The sequence below is a fragment of the Notechis scutatus genome, chromosome 2, assembly GCF_049901735.1.
Source record: "Notechis scutatus isolate UNSWTSFEM ecotype Mainland chromosome 2, rNotScu1.2, whole genome shotgun sequence".
NCBI lineage: Eukaryota > Metazoa > Chordata > Lepidosauria > Squamata > Elapidae > Notechis > Notechis scutatus.
The window spans coordinates 180908915-180928568 of record NC_142010.1 but is presented as its reverse complement, the minus strand read 5'-3'; the positions used below and the strand labels follow the sequence as shown (position 1 = coordinate 180928568).

At 37.7% G+C, this 19654-nt stretch overlaps 1 protein-coding gene across 1 annotated transcript in view; it reads right to left on the bottom strand.

The window, feature by feature from the left end:
- The window catches only part of GRIN3A (glutamate ionotropic receptor NMDA type subunit 3A), a 135813-nt gene that overhangs the window by 32572 nt on the left and 83587 nt on the right, over positions 1-19654 (bottom strand). The gene's annotated exons all lie outside the window — the stretch shown is intronic.

Sequence of the window (19654 nt, the reverse complement as noted above, 5' to 3'; positions counted from 1 at the left end):
AATAAGCCCTATTTAAGAGCCTGTGCAGCCATCTGCCTTCCCATTCCATCTGGTTGCTCATGGTGTCATGGCCATGAGGCAAGACGGGGTGGTGGTGGAGCTGCCCCATGCACCCTGCACTGACTTACCTCAGAGCCCACGAAGCCAGGCTATCCATGCCCCCAACACCTGCCTTGCGACAGCAGCACTGGTGCACTGTGTGTGTGTGTGTGTGTGTGTGTGTGTGTGTGTGTGTATGTATATGTAATCCCTAAAGTATTTTTGGAAACAATTATATTTACCTTTGGTACTGGAAGCATCATGCCAACTTCCTAATTATTATTTTAATTATAGGATGTCATTACCTCCATCACCAGATGAAGCATGCAGGGGGCTCAGGAAATGGTCTGCTTTAAGTGTGATCATTTCCACTGCAGACAGGTGAACGATGGCCCCTCTACTCATACAGACCTGTTTTTGCTTTAGTTAAGACAGGGTTGAGCCCCTATTGACAAATGAGACCAAAGGGAAGCCTCTGGGGCTTCTAATTTGCCAATACAATTGTACATAAATCAAGAAACTGCACCCAAGCAAACAAAGCACTGTGATGGGTTCATCTCAAGACATCGCTGCAATTTTCAATAACCAAAATGCATCTCCAGAATTAGCTTTAATTTAATCTAAAGTTTGAGCCAAAGAGCAAAGTGAATGATTTCCCCACAACACCAGAGTGGGGGCGCTAGTGGCTACTCAGGTTTTCTTGGGGACATACAGCCCACTGCTTCAGAAACTTGGCAAGACAAGTTTTCATTGCAGTGGGTACTCGCTGATTCCCTCCAATTAAATTTAACTGCAGTGAAATGCTGCAGATTTCTCTCTCTCTCTCTCTCCCCCAGACAACTACTGTCTTGGGAAAAAGTAGATAGGTTGCCCTGGGCTCTGATAAAATCTGTGAAATTAGCATGCACTGCTGTAAGAAATCAAACAGAAGGACATTTGTACTAGATCAGAGATCCATTTTTCATTGTGTCTGTGGCAAAGAGAGCCAGTCTTCTTCCTGGCAGCCATCTAAGTATGGATTATTGAATAAATCAACCCAGAGCTCTCACTCAAGGCACAAATGGCAAGGCTCAAATGATCCTACTTCGAATATATTATCTGAAGACTTAGCTCTCTGGAGAAAGCTCTAAAGCTGGGAAAGGTGGAAGGAAAGAGAAGAGGAGGATGACCAGCAGCCAAACGGATGGGCTCAGTTATAGTTGTTAATAGTCACCATTGAAATTCTTGAAAGACCAGGTGAGGGACTGATCTTTACGGAGAGAATCTGTGTATTTGGTAACCACTTGATAGCACATAATAAGTCAATAATCCCCACTCCTCATTTCCACAGAATGTTGATGCTCTTTGGTCTTGAATACTTTGAAACGTAATTTTTCCTTTGTGGATGCAACTTGAGGGAAGATAAGGACATTTTTTTTAGCAGATGTAGCCCTCAACATGATCATATGTGCGGAAAATATTCCAGAATATCTGTGGGAAATATTACAGCAAGTTATGAAGGTGCAGATGTAGAACTGGTAATTTTCTCAATTCCTTCTGCTTTTATAAAAAAATAAATTGTGAGCTATCTTGGCACCAGCTACAAAGGCTCTTTTGCCATTGAAATGACTTTTAACAGGTAAATTTGAGATTAGATTAACAAATTCTACATTGCAACCCTTTCCATGTGTAAGATTCCACAATAATTTCCCAAAATGTACTTATTTTAACAAACCAGTAAAGTAAGTAAATAAGTTTATTGCTGTAACCATAGGCCACAATATAGGAATAAATTAAGTACCCATTTTGAAAAACATCTGTCAGGCTGGAATATCACTCATGAAGCACACAGCCTATGATCTCCGGGATCACAAACTCCCTCCTTCATAAACTCCCTCTTTCAGTTTTTCTGCAAAACAACCACTATTGTTGTTTTCCTAGGTAGGACCATGCATCACTTGGACCCTAAACATCTTAGCTGCTGCATGACCAATAAAATGGCAGCATGATCTCCCCCTGGTCCAATGTTGGAAAAATAACAGATATTTTGGCATAGTGTTAACATTGCAGTTGTAGGCCTAGCAATCTGTGTATGGAGCAAAATTCCTGTGCCTTTGCTCTTTGCTCTGCTCTTTCAGAATATAGAGCAGGAGTGGCCTACTTTTGGATGGAATCTGAAAGTACAGTGCTCTGGATGAAAAAAAAAAATTCAGACATGCCATTACATATTAGTTTAAGCTAAATGTAAATTAGTTCACATTTAGAGCAGATGGCAGCCAGACCCGGAGGGACACACACACATACACATACACACACACACACACACACACACACACACTTATTTGCTCCCCTTCCTTCCACCCTTACTAGTAGGACTCGTAGAAACTGAAATTTTCTGCAAATCCTCCTCCTCCTCCTCCCCGCTGCCCCAAAAGAACTGGGAGGAACACACATCTTTCTTCAGATAGTAGGATGAATGGTTGGAGAAACTAATCATTGTGTCTCAACAGCCACTAGATGATAACAAATGTCAGTGTCCCTTCACATCTCTGTAGGTTTAAAATCTAGCACATTGGTATATTTGGAACATCAATATTTTTTTTCCCAGATTCTGAAATGATGGAACTAGAGATGGACAGACAGTGGCAGATCTTACTCTGTCTGAAAACTGGCCAGACCAGAATGGGATGGCTGCACTCGCTGAGCACAATATGTTTGTTTCACATATGGAGCACACAGTGTGTCTTCCATTCCATCCACAGCTCTATATAGTCAAGAATTGCTGCTCAGATCTTTTATTAGTCCAATTTAAACCACAATTTCTTCGTTGTTGAATATTTTATGTAGATTTTAATTCTGGAGAAAAAAAAATAGAACCAACATTTTGCTGTCCTGGAGGGAAGAGAGAAATTAGTGGTACTTCCTGCCTGTCATTATCTCCTTTTCCTTGATAACTCCTAGCCCATTTAACAACCTGATTTAGCCAATTTCATAATCTTTGAAGGGATTTATAGCATTAATCGGTTTCTTTTTTAAATGTATTGTTTTGCAAGGGCTCAGGCTGTGGATTTTTAATTAAGGCACTTTATCGCGTGAGGCAATTTGCATGCTAGCCAAAAATACTTAAGAAAAATTATATTTTTATCAAGACTGTGATCCAGACAGCCATGGACCTTTGATAATTAGAGAGATTGAATATTTCATTTTCCAAATGTGAACTATCCTAGATCATGTCACATTTCTCTCTCTGTCTTCTTTGTTTTATATAATGGAGATTGAAAGCAGTCACAATAATAATCCCTTTGTTTTTTTAATCTACTTTTACTGTACCCCTCTTCTTGATTGTTTAATAAAATGATCTCTTTTATTCCTCAGTCACTTCCAAAAGGGATACATATACTCCAAGATTATCCAGAAAGAAATATTATAATGTCTGTTTATATCGTTCATCTTTGTAGTTCATGTTTTTTAGGGGTATGCTTTGTACACACACCCAAATGTGTACACAAATATTTGCACCCCCCCAATACACGTATATTTATAAAATGTTGAATATGTGTGAGATAAGTATATATATATATATATATATATATATATATATATATATATATATATATGTATATGTATATGTATATGTATATGTATATGTATATGTATATGTATATGTATATGTATATGTATATGTATATGTATATGTATATGTATGTATGTATGTATATGTATATGTATATGTATATGTATATGTATATGTATATGTGTATATGTGTATATGTATATATGTATATATGTATATATGTATATATATATATATAGTATTCAACTTTGTTTGGGTATTTTCCCACATCATTATAGTTGTGCTTTTAAAGTTGTAGCAATGTTTCGGCAGAATCTCATCTGCCATCATCAGGCTTCTGTATTGTGTTCGTCTGTGAGTCAGACTTTCACAGCCGTTTCTGTTTTTAATTTGGTGCTAGCCTATGCTGTGCCAGAATGGTTTTTTCTTCATCCTGATTGGTTGGGAGTCTTGGTCTGTGTTTATTGGTCTTGGAGTTTGCTGTGTTCTACTTGATTGGTGTTTCTAATATCTTCTGTCTGTTTTATAGCTTTTTTTTTTTGTCTTCATTGGCTGGCAACATTGTGTTTCCTGTATTGATGGCTTTTAGTGCGGCTTGGCTCCAAGTAAATGGACGGCTATCATTTATTAGGAAGCTAGGTTTCATCTGGGTACCTGGTTGGGGTGTGTTTGAGCTGGAGGTAATCGGGGGGGTCTGTTTGTGCCCAGGTGTTTAGCTGGCTTGTGGTGTGGAGATTTTTTTGTTTGAGAGTGCAGGCTTCCAGATAATTGACAGTCTTGTGGAATCATCTCTTCTATTCATGCTTTCAGGTCTTTTTTCAATCGCTATGGCTTCTCTGATAATTTTGTAGCTGGGTTTTCTATAGTGGCTAGGGTTTTGGTGCCATTGAAGTCGATGCTATGACCTGTGGCTTTCATGTGTTGGACTAGTAAGGAAGTGTGTTCCAGCTTTTTTACTGTATTTTTGTGTTCATCTAGGCGGGTACTTATTCTTCTATTGGTCTGTCCAATGTATGTGGCAGGGCATGATGCACAGGGGACTTCATATATGCCTTGGTTTTCCAGGTCAATTTTATCTTTGGGGTTTCTTAGGATGGCTGCTATTTTTCTGTCTGTTTTGAAGGCAGTCTTGATGTGGTGCCTGTGTAGTATCTTACTGATTTTGTTTGTAGTACCTCTTATGTAGGGCAGGACAGGTGTTCCATAGGTCTGTTCATCTTCTAGGTCTCCATTATGTCTAAGTGTGTTTTTGTGGGTCAAGCCAGTGATTTTGCTTTTGTGGAAGCTGTTAGCTGTCAGTACTTTAGTCAGGGTGCATAGTTCAGTCTTTATGTGTGTCTTGTCTGCTAGGCGTTTGGTTCTGGCGATTAGTGTTTTGGCCACAGAGTTTATCTGTGCTGGGTGGTGGTGGGATTGGGCATGGAGGTAGCGGTTGGTGTGTGTTTTCTTCTGGTATATGGTGTGTCCTAGTGTGCCATCTGTTTTTTTGTAGATTAGTACATCTAGGAATGGTAGTTGTTTGTTTGTTTCTGTTTCCATGGTGAACTTAATTTTGGGGTGTGTGCTGTTTAGGTGTGTTAGGAAATTGTTTAGGTTTTCTTTTCCATGGAGCCAAATCACAAATGTGTCATTGATGTACTTAACCATAGTTTGGGTTTGAGGGTGGCATTGGCTAGGGCTCTGGATTTGAATTCTTCCATGAACAGGTTTGCAATGACAGGTAACAGTGGTGATCCCATAGTCCTTCAATTTGCTTGTATCTTTGTACTTTGTATGAAATATGTGTTGGATATATCTATATCTATATCTATATCTATATCTATATCTATATCTATATCTATATCTATATCTATCTATCTATCTATCTATCTATCTATCTATCTATCTATCTATCTATCTATCTATCTATCTATCTATCTATCTATCTATCTATCTATATACACACAGAAACACAATACAAAAGCCTGATGATGGCAGATGAAATTCTGCTGAAATGTTGCTACAACTTTAAAAAGCACCACTACTATGACGTGGGAAAATACCCGAACAAAGCTGAAGGCCATACATGTAAGTACCTCCTGAAACTTAAGAATATATATATATATATATATATATATATATATATATATATATATATATATATATATATATATATATATATGAAATTGTGTGTGTGTGCAAATATTTTATACTGATCAGAGTGCACAATTTAAAAAAGCATAGATGTTCTACTTAAAGACAAGGAGGAAAAAAATCTTCTTTAGATCAAGCTCAACTCCTGGAGATTTTAGGAAACAGTTTTATATAGTGTTCTTGAGTGATTGGTCATTACCAATCCCATAGTCCTGGGATTCTTTGGAGGTTCCCCTGCAGTGTGTAGCTTTAAGAGTCAGCGTGGAATTATCCATTTTTGAATTTTTATTGCAATCTAATGATCTGTAAAAATTATTATGCCTATGCTGCCTGCTAGGAAAAAAAAGAGCACTGCTACTCATTTCTATATATCAGAGGGGTTGTATGGAGTTGCATACATTCTTAGAGAATAAATAAAGCCCTTCTTCTATGCATCAACTAAAAATGCTCCTAATAATCTCTGTTTCTTCTTGGCACTGCTGAAATTTATTCTTCAGCAACTGTCAAGTCACAGTTTTAAATAGAGATATTTGAGAGCATTATAAGTAGTGCTATTGTTGGTTCAAGTCCACCTGGTCTGTTATGATACTCCCACAGCAGTAAGCCAGATGTTCAGCTTCACTATTTATTTCACAGCTACCAATTTGAAGCCAAATTAAGAAGACTTTAAATGAATCTTTGCATTTAACAGGCAAGTATTTCTAGCAAGTATTTTTAAGTGCACTGCTTGGACCTGGTGAAGTTGATAAATATTAATATTGACATCCATAGAAGATGTCTCTTCTTAGCAAATGCCAACTGGAAAGGAGAGATATTTTGAGAAACACAGCAAGGAAGAAAAATTCACCACCATCACCTTTTCGGTAATTATAATCAACTTCCTCCAACCAATACTATTTTCACATTTGACGTAAGGATACATTCAATATGTATCTAATTTAATCTATAGAAAAAAACCTGGATTCTTAATTATATTCTATTCTCCAATTAGGGTTGGTCAAAACCCCGCCCAGCCTAGCCCAAAGCACTGCCATTACCAAAGGCCCTCCAAGCAACACATGCCGCCAGCCAATCAAGATACAAAAGAGCCAAAAAACAGACAGAAGATATTAGAGACACCAATCAAGCAGAACACAGCAAACTCCGAGACAATAAACACAGACCAAGACTTCCAACCAATCAGGATGAAGAAAAAACCATTCTGCACAGCAATAGGCTGCCCCAAATTCAAATCTGAAACTACTGTAAAGTCTGACTCACAGACGGACACAATACAAGCCTGATGATGGCAGATGAGATTCTGCTGAAACGTTGCTACAACTTTAAAAGAACAACTACAATGACGTGGGAAAATACCCGAACCAAGCCGAACACCATACATGTAAGTACCATGAAAACTTAAGAAAACATATATATATATATATATATATGTATATGTATATGTATATGTATATGTATATGTATATGTATATGTATATGTATATGTATATGTATGTATGTATATGTATATGTATATGTATATGTATATGTATATGTGTATATGTGTATATGTATATATGTATATATGTATATATGTATATATGTATATATATATATATAGTATTCAACTTTGTTTGGGTATTTTCCCACATCATTATAGTTGTGCTTTTAAAGTTGTAGCAATGTTTCGGCAGAATCTCATCTGCCATCATCAGGCTTCTGTATTGTGTCGCTCTGTGAGTCAGACTTTCACAGCCGTTTCTGTTTTTAATTTGGTGCTAGCCTATGCTGTGCCAGAATGGTTTTTTCTTCATCCTGATTGGTTGGGAGTCTTGGTCTGTGTTTATTGGTCTTGGAGTTTGCTGTGTTCTACTTGATTGGTGTTTCTAATATCTTCTGTCTGTTTTATAGCTTTTTTTTTTGTCTTCATTGGCTGGCAACATTGTGTTTCCTGTATTGATGGCTTTTAGTGCGGCTTGGCTCCAAGTAAATGGACGGCTATCATTTATTAGGAAGCTAGGTTTCATCTGGGTACCTGGTTGGGGTGTGTTTGAGCTGGAGGTATCAGGGGGGTCTGTTTGTGCCCAGGTGTTTAGCTGGCTTGTGGTGTGGAGATTTTTTTGTTTGAGAGTGCAGGCTTCCAGATAATTGACAGTCTTGTGGAATCATCTCTTCTATTCATGCTTTCAGGTCTTTTTTCAATCGCTATGGCTTCTCTGATAATTTTGTAGCTGGGTTTTCTATAGTGGCTAGGGTTTTGGTGCCATTGAAGTCGATGCTATGACCTGTGGCTTTCATGTGTTGGACTAGTAAGGAAGTGTGTTCCAGCTTTTTTACTGTATTTTTGTGTTCATCTAGGCGGGTACTTATTCTTCTATTGGTCTGTCCAATGTATGTGGCAGGGCATGATGCACAGGGGACTTCATATATGCCTTGGTTTTCCAGGTCAATTTTATCTTTGGGGTTTCTTAGGATGGCTGCTATTTTTCTGTCTGTTTTGAAGGCAGTCTTGATGTGGTGCCTGTGTAGTATCTTACTGATTTTGTTTGTAGTACCTCTTATGTAGGGCAGGACAGGTGTTCCATAGGTCTGTTCATCTTCTAGGTCTCCATTATGTCTAAGTGTGTTTTTGTGGGTCAAGCCAGTGATTTTGCTTTTGTGGAAGCTGTTAGCTGTCAGTACTTTAGTCAGGGTGCATAGTTCAGTCTTTATGTGTGTCTTGTCTGCTAGGCGTTTGGTTCTGGCGATTAGTGTTTTGGCCACAGAGTTTATCTGTGCTGGGTGGTGGTGGGATTGGGCATGGAGGTAGCGGTTGGTGTGTGTTTTCTTCTGGTATATGGTGTGTCCTAGTGTGCCATCTGTTTTTTTGTAGATTAGTACATCTAGGAATGGTAGTTGTTTGTTTGTTTCTGTTTCCATGGTGAACTTAATTTTGGGGTGTGTGCTGTTTAGGTGTGTTAGGAAATTGTTTAGGTTTTCTTTTCCATGGAGCCAAATCACAAATGTGTCATTGATGTACCTTAACCATAGTTTGGGTTTGTGGGTGGCATTAGCTAGGGCTCTGGATTTGAATTCTTCCATGAACAGGTTTGCAATGACAGGTAACAGTGGTGATCCCATAGGGGCTCCTTCAATTTGCTTGTATCTTTGTACTTTGTATATGAAATATGTGTTGGATATATCTATATCTATATCTATATCTATATCTATATCTATATCTATATCTATATCTATATCTATCTGTCTATCTATCTATCTATCTATCTATCTATCTATCTATCTATCTATCTATCTATCTATCTACACACAGACGAACACAATACAAAAGCCTGATGATGGCAGATGAAATTCTGCTGAAATGTTGCTACAACTTTAAAAGCACCACTACTATGACGTGGGAAAATACCCGAACAAAGCTGAAGGCCATACATGTAAGTACCCGCGAAAACTTAAGAATATATATATATATATATATATATATATATATATATATATATATATATATATATATGAAATTGTGTGTGTGTGCAAATATTTTATACTGATCAGAGTGCACAATTTAAAAAAAGCATAGATGTTCTACGAAAGACAAGGAGGAAAAAAAATCTTCTTTAGATCAAGCTCAACTCCTGGAGATTTTAGGAAACAGTTTTATATAGTGTTCTTGAGTGATTGGTCATTACCAATCCCATAGTCCTGGGATTCTTTGGAGGTTCCCCTGCAGTGTGTAGCTTTAAGAGTCAGCGTGGAATTATCCATTTTTGAATTTTTATTGCAATCTAATGATCTGTAAAAATTATTATGCCTATGCTGCCTGCTAGGAAAAAAAGAGCACTGCTACTCATTTCTATATATCAGAGGGGTTGTATGGAGTTGCATACATTCTTAGAGAATAAATAAAGCCCTTCTTCTATGCATCAACTAAAAATGCTCCTAATAATCTCTGTTTCTTCTTGGCACTGCTGAAATTTATTCTTCAGCAACTGTCAAGTCACAGTTTTAAATAGAGATATTTGAGAGCATTATAAGTAGTGCTATTGTTGGTTCAAGTCCACCTGGTCTGTTATGATACTCCCACAGCAGTAAGCCAGATGTTCAGCTTCACTATTTATTTCACAGCTACCAATTTGAAGCCAAATTAAGAAGACTTTAAATGAATCTTTGCATTTAACAGGCAAGTATTTCTAGCAAGTATTTTTAAGTGCACTGCTTGGACCTGGTGAAGTTGATAAATATTAATATTGACATCCATAGAAGATGTCTCTTCTTAGCAAATGCCAACTGGAAAGGAGAGATATTTTGAGAAACACAGCAAGGGAAGAAAAATTCACCACCATCACCTTTTCGGTAATTATAATCAACTTCCCTCCAACCAATACTATTTTCACATTTGACGTAAGGATACATTCAATATGTATCTAATTTAATCTATAGAAAAAAACCTGGATTCTTAATTATATTCTATTCTCCAATTAGGGTTGGTCAAAACCGGAAGTTTTCTCTTCCGAGCGTTGTGCTGGAGTCATCCTCAGGGAACTTCTCTCTACCAGAATGCGTGCTTTAAGCTATTCTATACATCATATTTATGTGGTGCCTTCCTTCCTATTGACTGATTGGTTTGTTGATGGCTGGTGATTGTCTAGCATTTCCTTGTACTGCCAAGTTCTAGGCTCCTAAGTATCTGAGAAGTTGGTAATAAATCAGCACTCCTGTTGACTGATCAATACCATGTAGTATTTTTCATAGATATGGCATTCGCAATTTTCTGAATTGAAAATTAATTTGTCCTTTGTACTGTCAACTGTAGACTGTTCCTCTACTAACAAGGGAAATTGGCATGCTAGTGACACTACTGTGGAATTTGCAAGCAGCTCTTCTGGTACAAAATATTTCACCTGATTAACTTAAGAGTGTTATTACACATCCTAGTGATGTGCCCCTAATGAAATAAGTTTCTTGATTCTGGAAATTAAGCTACTGATCTTGTCTAAAACTGCTTCCCAAACAACAGTGACAGATAATAGTCTTAACTGGTGTTTGTGTCCATTTTGATTCTCCAGAATGTTAATCTTGAACTCATTTACCATCCTTCATTGCTTTAGATCCTTATCTGAATTTAGATTGCTTTTTTTTTTTGGTTACCACTGTAGTTTTTAGTTCAGTTACCATTTGATTGCTAGAATACACCCTTTTTAGAAGCCCACTAGAAAGCATTTTTTTTCCAAATCTTTTCCTAGCCTTCTTACTCATACAGAGGAATATGGAAAATTATCATTTTACAACATCATTAAGGCATGACTTAATGAAAGCTATCCACTTGCACATAGGATGCATATATTTATTTGATTTATATTCCACTTTTTCTTCAGGAGCTCAAGGAGGTGAACTTGAAGGTAAATGACTGACAAAATTTTCAAGGTTGAAAGTGAACTTGGATTCTGGTCTCCCTAACTGTGATCTAAGAGGTCAACCACTATATCGCATTGGCTCTCAAAGGTCCTAAGAAGATTTTAAATGGGATCTAAGGCTAAAATACCCATAAGATATGGGTTACAGGTCCTACTTCCAAGGGATTGTTGACAGGAGGCAATCCAGAGATGAGCTTTCTTGGTCATGGCCCCTGTTCCTCTGGAACAATTTATACTGGAAAAAAGGATAGATGTGTCCCTTTTTTAAAAAATAAAGTTTTATTTTGGTTTTCACACATACAAAATACAAGAAAAACATCTTTTTTGAAAATAGCATGGTCCCGGGTTGAACTTCCTTATACAGACACAAAACTCAATTTCATGCTCCTTTTTGTGTTCTATTCCATATCTTATACTATTCTACATTTTCTATATAGTTTTTCCCCTCTTTTAATTTTCTCAATTTTATTTTGATTATCTCATCTCAATTCAAATCATTATATTTATACTTTTGTCTGTTGTTTCAATTTCATATTATCTTTTCTCATTAAACAAATTTTCTCCTGTAGTTACTAATTGGAGTATGACACCTTTATATCTTTTAATTACATCCATTCAACTCTTATTTAAACTTCAATATATACCTTAAGGTTATGACCTTCAATATAATACATAATACATAACTTCCAATTGAATTCTGCTTGGTACATTCTTATAATACACAGTATATTCTTTTAAAAAAAAGATTATAAATATATGTAATTATAAACCCTCATTCCATACCAATTCAGCTCTATCATTAATAATCATTAAAATCTTAACATCTTTAACACTCTTTTCAATTAAATATCATACTTCCTTTAAAGACACATATAATCTCCATAATTAATTTTTCCCTTATTTCTCTTCACATATGTTTTGTAAATCATTAAATATTCATTTTGTTACCTTTTTTTTACAAGCATTCCACTGAATTACAATAGCTATTTTATCAAACATTTTAATCATACATTGTTTCATATTTTCTAAAATTATTTCTGTTTCTAATATAACAATACTATCTTATGTACCTTTGCAGAATCCCCTTTTCCATTAAATTTTCACCCATTATCTCTAAATAGGCCCTGTTTCTCTATATTTTGTTTCTGTCCTTTATAACTTCTTTTCCTTTCTTTCTTCCCTCTCATCTTTTCCCTCCCCTTTTTACCCCCTTGTCTCTCTACTTCTAATTCTCTCTTCTGCATTTCCCTCTTCTGATGCTTTCCTGATTTAATACTTATTTTTCACTCTATTTTTTTTTTTTTGAGTTGTTTTTCCCAATCTTAAACTTTACATTCTCTTTCCCCCCTTTCCTTTTTTTCTCCCACCTAAGATTACTTGTTCATTAAAGATGGCTTCTTCTATGTCACAATCTTCTTGTTCTGCAGGCATTTCTTGTTGTTTCTCATAATTCCAAATCTCCATTTCTAAAAACTGAAATATGAAGCCAAAAGAACCTCTCCCTTCTTGTGCATCTTCTTTGTACTTTTTAAGTTCCATTTTCAGTTCTTCTAAAAGTGGAGCCATTTTAAACAGTTTTAAACAACCACCCGATTGATTTTAGTCATTCAAATACAATAACCAAAAATCCAGAAAGCATCAAGTAATCCAAATAGTCCCGAGTTATTTCTTCTTATTTCTTTTTCGACTTTCTCTTCCTGGGGTTTTTGTTGCGATATTTCAGTTAAAATGCATCTTTTGGAAGTCTTGTTGAGATTTTGCTGTAAGTTCTTTTTAATTCCAGGCAGTCTCCTCCCTTCCAGATCCTGCCCTTTTATTCCTTTTCTCTCCTTTCCTGTTTTCAAAAGCTTTTGATTATCCAGAAATCTTCATTATCCCTTTGACTTTTTATTTTCAGCATTAAATGCCTATTAATGTCAAAGTGGATTTTTTTCCAATTTCTTGCTTAAGTCTTTTAGCTGTCAGTATAGGAAAAGGAGAAGAAAAAAACCAAATCTTTTCTCTTTTCTCTCTCCTTCACAGCTTAAAAATCTTCTTAGGGAACAATATTATTGTTTTTTGTTAAATAGTTTCAATTCCAGGGTACCTTATTTGTTGCTTTTGCTGTTTGACCCAGTCAACCAAAACTTTCTCTTCTTATCTTCCTCCTGCACATTCTTTTCTGGTCGAGTTCTTCTTTGTTGTGGCCATTTCTGACCACCGCTGCAACTGCCTTCGGGAAAGGGAGTAACGGCCAGCTGGGGAGGAGAGATGCGGTTCTCCTCAACCCTGCAGGCAGTCTCCCCCCTCTTCACCACCTCTATGGGGTGGCTTAGCCATGAAACCAGCCAGCTTGGGGCACTCCAGCGGCGAGCACGGATCGAAGCCTCGCAGAGATGAGGTTTCGGTCTGTCGCCGAAGAAGCTCAAACTGGAAGACCAGATGTTTCCCTTTTTAAGGTTTGGAAAAGCAGTGAAGAGTTGACTCTTTTGTAGGGTCTTTGAGAACAGAATGGAGGTGTAATTACATGCTCCCAAAGTGATAGAGGCACCTGGGTATAGCATCGAAAGTATCAATTTTTAAAAAATCTAAAAAGATTGATTTTGTATTATGAAATCTTCAGTCAAACGCTGTCATTTTTAGGACATCTCCATAAAAATCATACTTGCATGAAATTAATTCTCTTTCCCAGAATTATGAAATATTACAGGAGTTTTCAATAACGTGACATTGCAGCACTCTTACCAGTCTTCCCTCTGTAGTAATTCCCTAAAATACTTTAATAATTTGAAGTTTATTACTAGGGCTGATGGAAAAGTTACCCCAATAAAATGGTTTGCCTGGTAGACTCTTGATGTTGCAGAGTTTCCTTTCCCATTGAAATTGGAAGTTTTCCACCAAGAAATTTCTTGACTATAATTTAAAATTGAAAGTAAAAAAAAAAACATTGTAAAATGAGACAGTGGCAGATGACTTCCAGACAGCTGTTTAAAAAAGCTACATTTGGATGTGTCCAACTTAAAAACAACTTTATCTTTAAAGTATGACTTTAAAGTATGATTGATATTAAAGTATGACTGACATCTCTCTTGAAAAAGTTAAGCGGGGTCAGAGTGCTTAGACACGTCTGCAAATGCCTGGGCTATGTTCCATATTAGGTTTTTTTTAAAAACAACAACAACAACAAACTAAGACAATGGGCAAACAGTTCAATATTGTTGAAGTTACTATTCTGAATCTGCATGCAGTTCTGCGAGAAATTTAATTTTGCTACAATTTGATTTCAGAAATTGCTGCAGACATTGCCCGTCCAGCTCTAAACAAACATGAAGTACAGAAAATTGCTGTTTTATTTTTAAATTAATTAGGGGGGGGGGTCTTTTTTATTTGAAATGTACTACATTTTAAAGTCAACCAGGCCATCAATCAGTCTATGAACAGAGAGTTTGGCTAGGAATGGGGAAATCCCAAATTAAAATTATTCCTGGATCGTGAAATATCTGGAAAACTATGCATCCACCGTTTCCTTTTAGCCAAACTTACAACGAGAGTTACAATAAGGCAACCATGACAAGTAGAAATCATGGCAATCTATTCCGAGCTATTTATACGAAGGCTGAGGAAAAATTAGCCAGTTTGGTTAAGGCATCAGGCTAAGAAACAGGAGACCATGAGTTCATGTCCTGCTTTAGGCACAAGGCCAGCTGAGTGACCTTGGGCCAGTCACTCTCTCTCAGCCCTAGGAAGGAGGCAATGACAAACTGCTTCTGAAAAACCTTGCCAAGTAAACTGTAGGGATTTGTCCTGCAGTTGCCAGTCAAGTGTTGCCAGTCAAGATAGTCTCAGGCAGGCAGGCAGGGAGGCAGGCAGGAAGCAAAAATTACAATACTAAAATAATTATACTGGGCTGAAATTGCTTCCTGCATGGAGTAAGAATATAGGACATTGCAATGATATTTTCGTTTTTTGGCCATCGTTATACAGCTAGTTCTCAACTTACAACAGTTCATTTAGTGACCATTCAAAGTTATAACGGCACTGGAAAATGTGACTTATGACCATTTTTCACATTTATGACCGTTGCAGCACCCCCATGGTCACATGAACAAAATTCAGACAGTGGGCAAATGACTCACATTTATGACCGTTGCAGCGTCCTGGGATCAAATTCCTAGCCAGTTATTTAAATCAAAAAGGAATTCCATTCAAATGGTTAATCCCGGAAGGGATGTTAATAACATGGAAAGAAAGGAAAATCAAAATAGACTCTATGGAACAGGCACAAGATTTTTACGAACAGTCAGTAGGCACGGAAGACCAAAATACCAAGGAGGAATCATGTGATCACCTTTTACGACCTTCTGGCAAGCAAAGTCAATGGGTAAACCAGATCCACTCAACAAACATGTAACTAACTCAACAAACATGTAACTAACTCAACAGCTGCCACGATTCACTTAACAACTGGGGCAAGAAAGGTCGTAAAATGGGGCAAAACTCACTTAACAATGGCTTGCTTAGCAACATACATATTGGGCTCCATTGTGATCACATGTCAAGGACTCCTTGTAGATCTATTCTAAAGAGTCAGTTTGGTGTTGTGTTTCAACGCCCTAGACTGGAAACCTAGAGATTGTGAGTTCTATTCATGGCTTAGGCACAAAGCAGTGGTGGTATATCCTACTGGTTCGGCCCGGTACTGCTGAGCTGGTAGCGGCAATGAGTAGCAGAGACCGAACCGGTTCTCTCCACCGCTCTGCTGTTGGGCCCACCTGCCTGCCCCGGCTCCCATACTCACCTTTATCCCCTGCTTTTGAAGCGCAGCTGCTTTGCGCGGCACGGAAGAGAGCCGCTTGGCAGCTGCTGAAGCAACTTGGAGAGTGTCAGGCTTGCAGGAGGTAAGTTGGAACGCCTCTGCGCCTGGGCAAACACCTCTGTGCCTGTGCAAAGTGCACGTTTGGCACGCACGCACACGCAAAGTGTGTGTCTGCGTGCAAAGCGTGCCCACCAAGCCACACCCATCGAAGCGGTGGTAAAACTTTGTTATCAAAGCCTGCTGAATGATTTTGGGCCAGTTATTTTCTCTCAGCCTTAGGAAGAAGGGCCCACCATTTCTGAAAAACCTTGCCCCAAATCCTGCAGGGATTTCTCCATGTAATCTGAACACCCTTTTTGGAGCTTTGGATGTTAGCTGTCTAGGATTCCAGCTTTCCCCAAGCACAGCCGGCATGGCTAGGATTGAAACATGTTTCTCTTGAAGAGCTCCAATGAGTTCCTTAGCTATCCAGCATCCTTTCTTCTTATGCACTTTGTCAAGAAGGGAAACTTCCCTGTTGCCATCTGATTTTTTTTTCATGCCTTTTTTTTTTTAGGTACCAACATATTCTGGCCACAGCAACCTTGGACAAAGACAGGTTTTGTTTATAAGCCTTTCTAGGTCAGAAAGTCACTTTAATACTTCAGCACAGGCTGCTCCTTCACTTGAAAGCTCATGTGGGACTTTATTGTACCTGCCATCTGCCAGCCCCATATTATCCTTGTCGAATACCATGAAAAGGTTAGCATTCGTTAAAATAAAATTAATAAATCCCACAAACCTTTAGCACTGAAATGTAGAATATTTCAGGTGGATTTTGCCTTGGCAAGAGACAAGAAAGTCGAAAACATGAATGTAATGAATGCACTACTTTCCATAAGTTTGGTGGCTGCATTCTGTAGCCTGATTTCACATTAAAGATGCTGTTTCATAATATCGCCTCTTACTATTCTAGAATGCAAATTTGCCCAGATTTCTTTTTCTGTCCCATATCTACATATGATATAAACACTCATGTTTATTCACACTTGCATGTGCTCTCTCCCTCCCTCTCTCTAAATAAAACTGGGATAATAAAACTCTCTCTAAATAAAAATAAAAATACATTTTACAAGGTGAACTAATCCGGTAAGCTGCCAGATTTGGGGACTCTTTTCTCCTAACCTGTATTTCAAAGCATGAAAATACATATTTACAATTTATCTCCTCGGCATTTATTATTGCACTTATACCATGAGTCCCTCTAGGAGCTCAAGGTGGTGCCCATTGGTGTCTTCTCTTATTTTATAGTCACACAGCAGTCCTGAAAGGAAGGTTGTAGTGACAAATGGTGACAGTGCAAAGTCACTCCGGGAGCTTCATTGTCAAAAGGAACATTCACACTGTAATCGTTATGTATTAGCATGCCACACTATAATTTTCACTATGTAAAAAGAGCTGAACTGGAAGAAAAATGACAGGACAGTCCAATTTGCACAACACAGTTCTCATTAAAATGTATCACCTTATATACGAATGGGGATAAAATAATCTATATTTGTTTCCTAAACAACTTTGGATCAGCATTCAGCTCGTTTACTTTTCATTGCTTCCTGTCAATCAAAGAAGGCCAAAGGGTAGATCTCACTGAAATGGATAGAGAAACACTTCTTCTCCACCCTTTTGTGATAATAAGCACAAGGAAGAAATGATTGTATTATATTATGAGTATTCCCCCCTCCTTTTCCATCCCATCAACTGTCATTTGCAGATGGAGACAGGTCTCTGGTTTGCTTCCTGATTCTAAATTGTACCCCACAAATTGGCTCAATATTTGCATTACCTTAATTGTATGATAAAATCAATGGACCAAAAATACAAATTGTAATTCTCTTCCATGATAGCAATAGAATAGCACTTAGACTTACAGTATATACTGCTTTACAGTGTCCTCTCTAAGCGGTTGACAGAGTTTTATATTGCCCCCAACAATCTGGGCCCTCATTTACCCACCTCTGACCCAGGCTGAGTCAACCTTGAGCCTGGGTGGGATTCAAACTGCCAAATTGCAGCCAGCCAGCAGTCAGCAGAAGTACCCTGCAGTACTGCACTCTAACCACTGCGCCATTTTGGCTGATAATAGTGGCACACCGTGATAAAACTGATATGCCCTAGAAAAAGCCTGCAGACAGGATCCCAGTTTGAAGAAAAGTGGAATGCCTTCAATGTTGCAAGATCAAATAAAAATAATTTAAAAAATATTGGCACTACAGATGATTGTCAAAGAGATAGTAGTGTAGGCTGAATTCCTACAAGCTTTGGCATGCTTGCAGTGACAAATCCCTTTATTTCATTGGTAATATCATGGAATGATATTGTTACTTTTCACCACCACTATTCCCATACTTAAGCTGGCATAGGAAGCACTCATGTGATCTACAATGCCTGTTTGATCATGGTAAAAGTTTCCCTGTGAGTATGGCATGCATTTATGTACTGGGTCTTTTATTTACCTACAAAACATTTTTCGACCACCAGTGGAAATAAATCTTCATTATTTTCTGTACATAGAATTCTAGATAGATAGAATTCTTTATCGGCCAAGTGTGATTGGACACACAAGGAATTTGTCTTGGTGCACGTGCTCTCACGTACATAAAAGAAAAGATGAATTCGTCAATTTTCTGTACATTACAGTATCTCTACTGTACAACACTCCCTACCCTATGCATGTTCTCTGCATCTGTTCCAAATATATTCATGTTTGCATTCAGTTTTCCATAATATGCTAATAACTGTAATTGTCTTATCAGATGTAAGTAATCTCTTCTCAATGCACCTCTCCCAGAGGTATTCCTTTTTCTATTTGGTTTTTGAGCTGGGTGATACTTCCAAGACGGAACTCAGTGAGCAATTATGCCCCCTTGTATAATGAGAAATTCTGATTTGGTGTAATACATCAAATTGTTTCAAAAGAAATGCCCTGAGCACAGAAGAGTTGATGCCTTTTTTTATTCCTAGATCAAACCCTTGCATGTTGCCAGGGGCAAAATAAAAGGGAAACCCAGTGTTGGGAAAGCCATCAGATCACCAAGCTTACATAATGTAAAAATGAAAGCATATGTTCTCTTCCTACTCCCTCCCTCCCAATCTGATTAACAATTGGGATTATTTCTTTTATGAACCAATGTGATTTAGAGACGAGTCTGATGTGATGGAAAACACATAGAGCAACCAGAAGTGAAACAGATTGGCGTGCAAAAGAAGATTGTATTTTTTATTTTTCTGGGGAACCCCCCCAAATCTCGCCAGTTTTGGGTAAAACATTTTCTTTTACAGCTTGCACCTGCCTTTATCAGTGCTTGGCTATTAACTCAACATGCAGAATAGCTAGGAAATTGCCCTAGCTCTCATCAACAGAACATTTCCAAAGATTTTTGGAGAAGCTGTTTTGTACTGCTACTTCTAACTATCCTGAATTGTTCCGTTTTGCTATATGCTGCCAATTACATCCACAACCCGTTTCTGGTAAGCCATAAATCTTTCGTTGAAATAGTACCATCTGTACCACTTAAAACTTTGTGCGTAGATAACAGGAACTCTTGTTTGCCAAACAGTCTGGAGCAACACAACTGAAATTCAGGAAAAGCACAAATCGCATTTCCAGCCCCCAGTGTCAAGGTAATCCAGGAGTAACATATGAGGAGATTCCCAAACTCTTTGACCCAAAAAGCCAGCCACAAACCATTTTTTTTCTATAGCCTTTAG